Below are 8,261 nucleotides of genomic sequence, written 5' to 3'. Positions count from 1 at the left end.
CCACTTTGTTAGAGGTGATGAACATATATATGCTATAATCACCTCTCTGTGGTGATCCCTGATGCAAAGCTTAGCATGAAACAACTAGGGAGTGTATAGGCCCTTTTACACAGGCCAATATCAGGTAATTGAGCGTTTCTAAGAACGATCATTCTCAATCATTGCCCTGTGTAAACAGGGCAACGATCAGCCAATGAACGAGCAAACGCTCATTCATCGGCTGATCTGCTCGTTTACGCAGCCAATAAAATGGTTGCTAGTCTGCAGCACATTTCCCTGTGTAAATAGGGAGATGTGCTGCCGACAAGATGGAAATGTATGGGGACGAGTGATCGGAGTAACCATCGCTCGAGCGTCCCTTTACATAGCTGATCAATGCTCCTTGTGAAAAGAGCAAATGAGCGCCGATCAATAAACTGTCTCGTTGATCGGCGCTCGTTTTAGCGGCCAATATCGGACCGTGTTTCTTATTATTATTTCTGACATCAGAATGCAGTAGGTAAAACTAAGATCAATAGATTTTTAATTTCATGTTTTATTGTGTTGCATAATTTTTCTTTCTCATTGATTATGAAATCTTAAAAAAATGTTGTTACATAAAATAATAGAATAGGTTTATGTTAATTAATTAGTGGCGTAGCTCTAGAGAGTGCAGAGGTAGCAGTCGCACCCTGGTGTCTGAGGCGGTCCAAAGTCCCCTCTGCCACATAAACAAGACACCAATATTATGAATTGCACATAGCAGTTCGTGATCCTGTTACAGAAATTGCATTGCCTGGAAGCTTCCCGTTACACCACAGTCCTCCATTGTGATTCTACTCCTGCTAGCCAGTGTTCTTGTGATGTCATAGCCATGCGTTGAGGTAATATAGTCGTGACCTCATTGTTACTGGCTCACACATTTGAGGATACAGCCAAACAGACATAGTCATGTAACCACATGGACATGACGTGACAAGGACAGCATCAAATTCTACTTTAAGGAGGACGTTTTTTACCAGGCAAAAATATCAACCCAGTTATGAACAGTAATTCGCCATCTATAACGGAGTATTGTACAATGAACTTTCCCTGTAGTGGGACCTGGTCTGTATTTTTTTATTTTTGTAGGGAATGCAATGTGTGCCGCATCAATCTGGTGTCTACATTACAGCTTCCCCGGGGAACCAGGCCATACACCAGTTGCTGGTCCAGTCAGCACTGCACTGTGTCAGGAGAAGCTACCTGTCAGCAAGTTCTACAAACAGACCTCACACTCTATTGTATCCTAATCTTCCCTTTCACACTGCACCCTCACACAAGACACGTGAATAAAGATAAAGCTCTGGCATTTCACCAGATCTTCACTTATAATCCCACATTACAAAGACATGTTATGAGATGGGATCAAGACTTTAACTGTTGTGCTGGGTAATGAGACATATGGTTGAGCTGCGGCATGAAGCTGAAATAGTACAATACACAATAGTCGCCACAGTTTAACATACCAGGGTGCACTGTTACTAATTTGGAGGTGCACTTGTTAATATATTATAACTGAACTGAAGTACCTGAGATACCCTCACACTGTATGTACTTTGAATCACATTCCTGCTTGCAGCAAGCAGGAGCAATCTGGACAAAAAACAGGGCAGCCGCTAGAAATCATTATCCAATGCTCCTGTACAGCATTATCAATAGTATCTAGTCCATAGAATATAGACTGCTATAAATATAAGCGGCCTATAGTTTGTTAATGGGTAACCCGGGGCAAGAGCAGAATCGAGTTGGAGTCCAGATTCTGAGGGCCACCTTTAGGGTTGCCAACCTCCACTTCAGAAATTTCTGGACAACTGAGCTAAAAATCACGGACAGACCAAAATGTTTACGGACACATTACAAAATCATTGCCTGTGCACCTTGCAGTGTTCTAGGAGTAACTCCAATCACAGCCTCGCTTGTAGCTTTCCCCCCAACTAACTTAGATGATGTTTTCTCTGATTAGTCGTTCACTTTCCCTTTTTTTTCTCCATCCGGCCCAGACTAATATGTCTTATTCGAGCCACGAATCGTCTCTGCAGAATTTGACACACAGACATGTTGGTTTCTCGCTTTTCCAGCACCCTCCCCACCTATACCCCATCCTCTATACAAACTCGTAATCCAGTGATCCAGATGGTAATAATGATCCCTCAGTACTCAACACAATAAAAGTGCTCCATCAGTAACATTGCCCCTGTGTGCCCCCTGTAGATAGCACCACATACAGCACCCCTTGTAGACAGCACCACATACAGCACCCCTTGTAGATAGCACCACATACAGCACCCCTTGTAGATAGCACCACACAGCCCCCTCTTTTAGATAGCGCCACACAGCTCCCCCTTGTAGATAGTGCCACACAGCTCCCCCTTGTAAATAGCGACACACAGCCTCCTTGTAAATAGCGCCACACAGCTCCCCCTTGTAGATAGCACCACACAGCTCCCCCTTGTAGATAGCACCACACAGCTCCTCCTTGTAAATAGCGACACACAGCCTCCTTGTAAATAGCGCCACACAGCTCCCCCTTGTAGATAGCACCACACAGCTCCCCCTTGTAGATAGCACCACACAGCTCCCCCTTGTAGATAGCACCACACAGCTCCTCCTTGTAGATAGGGCCACACAGCTCCCCCTTGTAAATAGCGACACACAGCCTCCTTGTAAATAGCGCCACACAGCTCCCCCTTGTAGATAGCACCACACAGCTCCCCCTTGTAGATAGCACCACACAGCTCCTCCTTGTAGATAGGGCCACACAGCTCCCCCTTGTAAATAGTGCCCCACCCCCCCCTTGTAAATAGGGCCACATAGCCCCCTCCTTGTACTTAGTGCCGCACAGGACCCCCCTGTACTTAGTTCCACACTGCAAAGTGTAGTAGTAGCCTACCACTACCACTCTCTGCTCTGTCTGACGTGACTCACCGTTAGGAGGAGCCAAGGTGGTCATGCAGCGAAGCGGCAGGTGGGCAGGTCCACTTCTGACTAGGGTCGGTGACGGCCCGGGAGTGGACCAGTCCAGTCACCTGACCTTATATCGCTGATGTGAGGTCAGTTGACTGGATTGGTCCACTCCAGGCACTGACCGCACTTGGCAGCGGCCTGCATATTTTCACATTCCACAAAACTTAAGCGGAATGTGAAAATGTGCCCGGCAACTTTTTTCTAAATATGCAAATGAGGCTATACTTGACAAGTGGGTGTCAACACCAGCGATGCTCCTGAGGAGGAGCTTCCTCACAGCCTTTGACACTGTCCTATCAGCATGAAGCTGCTTCACACAGTGTGAGAGACCGAGGCTGGAGGGAAGGGGATTACTTCAAATAGCTATGTCTCGGGCAGTGGTTCTGGTGGCATATGAAAGAGAAGATTTTAATCTTTCATATGACACCAGGATCGCAGTTCTGGCTCTGACACAACCGGAAATATCGCCAGTTGTATTCACAGTCGGTAATGGAAGCAGTATATTATATGGTCACGCTGTGTTGCTGAGCAGGGAAGGGCGAGAAGCTGTATGCTGATAGGACAGCGTCATACAGAAAACATTACACCGTCCAGAGTGAAAAGAAAGAATTACCTCCTATTTGGCAAGTATAGCTAAATTAGCATATTTAGAAAATGCACATAACTTCGCAAATAATAAACGTTTTTGAAAAAAATGTAGCTACATTTTGGTGTTTTTCACAATTAAATACTTAATGTATCGAGCAAATTTTGCCAGTAACATAAAGTCCAATGTGTCACGAGAAAACAATCACAGAATCGCTTGGATAGGTAAAATCATTCCGAAGTTATTATCACATAAAGTGAAACATGTCAGATTTGAAAAATGAGGCTCTGTCAGGAAGGTCAAAAGTGGCCACAGCGGGAAGGGGTTAATCACTGCATTATTCACAATGTTCAAGATCTCTGCTTGCTGTCAGTGAATTGGCATGTTCTCGTTTATATCCAGATGCTGTAGACTTGTCCTGATCACGCCCAATACCATAGTTACATGAATATTTATAGTCAGAGCTCCCTCTTTGCTTGTTGGACATGATAGGACAGATGTTTAGCATCTGTATATAAACAGGAAAAAATATGTTTTAAAGAGATTGTGTTCTTTGGACGACCCATTTTGATATGCCCATTAAAGCATATAGAGGTTATAGACAAGGACAGAAGAGCTGCAGGGCAAGTGTGCACTTGCCAATTGTTCCCTGGTTCTGCCCTCTGAGAAAGGATTATCCAAAGTAGATAGTTTTACTTCTAGAAAGTTTTGATAAATGAGATCATTTACAATTATGGGACTTTCCTTTAGACTTTCCTTAGTTGTTAGTGATATTTACAATATATTATCACCTTTATAATAGGCTGACACAATTGCATCCTACTTTCTGTGGTTGGGAGGTGAAGAAGTACAAGGGTCCCATAATGCTACCTGACTGCATTACGTCTGATTAGGATTCTCTCACCTTTTGCACCGATTGTTGTTCATGAGCAGCAGAATGTCTGGTCCCATCAAGGACAATAACAAGAGTCCCCATAAGATCTGTCCTTCTAAGGACCAGTGATGCTGCAATAGCCAGTAATGGGAGAGGGAGGAGACAGGAATCATTGGATTCTGGCCAGATTTCTGATGTGCAATGTCGTCAACCTGAAACATTTTGTGCAGGTAGTTCTGGCACCATGTTGTCCTGCAGTCAGTCCCCAATCTTTGGTTACTCACTTTGTAAACTCGGCTCCAATGTAATAATATTTACTAAAGCCACCCCTCCCCCTCGCAGCTCAGTCTCTTCAATCATTCGCACTCACAAGGTTTTCGCTCGCTATCTGCCGGGGATTTAACTGTGCTAATTTGGGGTAGGCCATGACTTTCCTCTTAAATACTCACGTTCTATCAGACAGCACATAGTGATGAGGGATTTTGCATAATTTTGGACAAGATACAGTTTTGTTTTTTTATTGTTTATTTGGTATAAAATAGCATTTCTTCCCTAAAGAAGAAAAATATAACTGGAAATAAGTCTTACTGTGAGTTGTCCTCTTATGTAAAGTATTATAATAAGAAAACATGTAGTCCTTCCTTCCTCCTACAATCATTATCTACATTCATTCTTTTTCACCCTCCCTTCCTCTCTCATTCTCTTTTTTCTTCTTTGCTTCCTTTCTTCTTTCCTTCTTCCCTTCTTCACTTCTTTCCTCCCACCCTTCCTTCCTCTCTTCCTTTTTTCTTTCTTTCTTTCTTTCTTTCTTTTTCATTCTTTCTTTCTTTTTCATTCATTCTTTCTTTCTTCCTCTCTTCATTCCTTTCTTTTCCTCCCACCCTCTATCTACATATCTATCTATCTATCTATCTATCTATCTATCTATCTATCTATCTATCTATCTATCTATCATCTATCTATCTATCTATCTATCTATCTATCTATCTATCTATCTATCTATCTATCTATCTATCTATCTCATATCTATCTATCTATCTATCTATCTATCTATCTATCTATCTATCTATCTATCTATCTATCTATCTATCTATCTATCTATCTATCTATCTGTCTGTCTGTGTATCTATCTATCTATCTATCTATCTATCTATCTATCTATCTATCTATCTATCTATCTATCTATCTATCTATCTATCTATCTATCTATCATCTATCTATCTATCTATCTATCTATCTATCTATCTATCTATCTATCTATCCATCCATCCATCCATCCATCTATCCATCTATTCTAATCTAAATGTTATTTATATATTTGGGGCATCTCCTGGGCATACAGGCATAAAGGATACACCATCACTATGGGTAAAACACTTGGTCTCTAATTACCTTTGGGATACTATCTTTTTGATTGGGGTTAGAAGGTTTTTCCCTTTATACGACCGTCCACATTACCAGTCCATGTTGTGTTCCTTCACTATATGGTCTGCTGACAAACACTTAGGATTTATACCTTCACTCTCTCTCTCCTCCTCCTCATGTGGATTCATCTAGAACCTACTTTTTACCACTATGTACTAATATATTTATTCATCAGTTCATTTCTTTGGTAAATTCACTTTCTAGCAAACACTGTATTTGTGATTTATTTTCCCAGAAGAGGTATCCCATACCAAATATGATTGGCATTCCACATCATATCCTCCTGTTTGATATGGTTATATAACTGTTTTTGTTATTGCTATTTTTGATGTGGATGATTCTATGTGCAGACCATATCCAGTTATACTGATTTGAATTCTCTGTGTAGTTTTAATATTTGTTGTGATTTAATCAAATTTAGATTTTTCTACTTTTTCAATACCAGCAATAGTATATGACTCATTTTTCTGTGAATATATATTATTTTTGTATTTATCTATTATCTATCTTTATTTATTTATCTATGTAATATTTATCTATTTATTTATTTATGTATTTATTTATTATCTATCTTTTATTAATAAATCAATCTATATATCTATGTAATGTTTATCTATTTATTTGTGTATTTATCTATTATCTGTCTTTATTTATTTATTAATTAATAAATCGATCTATATATCTATTTAATGTTTATTTATGTATTTATCTATTATCTATCTTTATTTGTTTACTTATTAATCTATCTAGGGTTTTAGGCTGGGTTCACACAGAGTTTTTTGCAGGAGGAAAATCTGCCTCAAAAAGCGTGAAAATTTTTCCATTGAGCGCCGCGGGCATAAAACGCAGCGGAATACGCTTTCTCTGCTTCCCATTGATGTCAATGGGAGGTCAGAGGCGTAAACGCCCGAAGATAGGGCATGTCCCTTCTTTTTCCCGCGAGCCGGTTTTTCCAATGGCGGAAAAGAAACGCCTCCGCCTCCCATTGAAATCAATGGGAGGCATTTTCAGATGTTTTTTGGCGCATTTTGCGGCGCGGTTTCTGCGTCAAAAAACTCTGTGTGAACTCCCCCTTAAGTTGAAAATTAAACTCAGGTTCTAATAATATATAATATGTAACATTACATCATGGCCTTCTGCTCTACAGTTTCTTCTTTTGTGACCTTCTTGGGTAAAATTATCAGAAAGTATGAGCTTCATTTTAGATAGAAATTGAATTTCACACACAATGGGCTTTCAGTTGGCTTTGGATGAAATAATCGAGTTGAGCAGAGTGTTTTGATCCATCACGCCGAGACACCATGAGGTATGTAATCTGTATGGTAATTACCAAGTAAGTGCTCCATTAAGGCGACCAAAATCCTTATATTTAAAGCATGCCTGTTTTATTATAGAGGGTCACCAGTAATCGTATGAATGACTGTTGCTGAAATGCTCCGGATTATAGGATTTCCCTCCATGACAAAGCCGTCATTTATAACCGTGTAGGATTTTCTGCACATGGGAAGGTGTGAGATATGGCTGTATGAATAGAAGCCTCTGTATCTGACAATCCCTTTAACTCTCTCTCCTCCTGGTTTGTTCCATGCTGTGCTATGGATATCTACAGATATTGTCTGCAAGACAAAGGAATTCATCCACCTGAAGCAATGAAATGTCTGATAAATTCAACAGCAAAGCCATGGTAATGTAACAGCTTCATGAACCATAGCATTTCTTCGTTCTTCTATGATATATTTATAAACCGGTTCTGGATGAATTGTATGGCAGAAGAATATTTTGGTATAATATAAATAATAATATTAAAGTGTAGAAACAAAAATGAATTATAAATGAGATTATTTTCAAAGGGAAGATAGTTATTTTGCTTCCCAGAATGACCAGACACCAACTTTCCTTAGTGATAACACCCACATAAAATCATCTTCTGACATGACACATTAGACGAGGACATTAGTGATGGCCCATGAGTTCGAATATCCACCAATTCCCCAAATGAAGGGTCTTCAGTACTGTGCTTTCAACCTTTGAAGTCTCAACCACATGGCAGGGCTGAATGCGTGGAGCCTGTACGTAATCCCAATGGTTCAACACTATAGAGGCATACGTACCGTGTTCTAAAGCTGTCCTTCCCTAGAAGCAATGCTCCTAGAGGAAAATATCTCCATAATACTGGATCTGAAAGAAAATAAACTCTGTATACCTCTGTATGAAATCACGGAGCTACAATACAGTATGAGCCCACAGACTTCACTGGGTGTCGTTCTCTGTCTCCATACAACACAGAAAGGCGTACAGAGCGGTAAGAAAGCCATGTGCATGAGGCCTTAAAAGATAGGATGATAAGATGATTTCCTCTTCAAGGATGATCTATGACATAAATAAACTGCA

The 8,261-nt window shown here is 40.5% G+C and overlaps 1 long non-coding RNA gene across 1 annotated transcript; it reads left to right on the top strand.

Annotated features, from left to right (window-relative positions):
* Window positions 1-7,106: 7,106 nt before the first annotated feature.
* LOC142666603 (uncharacterized) lies at window positions 7,107-7,576 on the top strand. Its single transcript, XR_012851708.1, has 2 exons — window positions 7,107-7,176; window positions 7,480-7,576. It is a non-coding gene; the product is annotated as an uncharacterized LOC142666603 (long non-coding RNA).
* The last annotated feature ends 685 nt before the right edge of the window (window positions 7,577-8,261 follow it).

The sequence above is a fragment of the Rhinoderma darwinii genome, chromosome 13 (genome assembly GCF_050947455.1).
Source record: "Rhinoderma darwinii isolate aRhiDar2 chromosome 13, aRhiDar2.hap1, whole genome shotgun sequence".
NCBI classification, from domain to species: Eukaryota; Metazoa; Chordata; class Amphibia; order Anura; family Rhinodermatidae; genus Rhinoderma; species Rhinoderma darwinii.
This window is presented reverse-complemented; position numbering and strand designations above follow the sequence as displayed.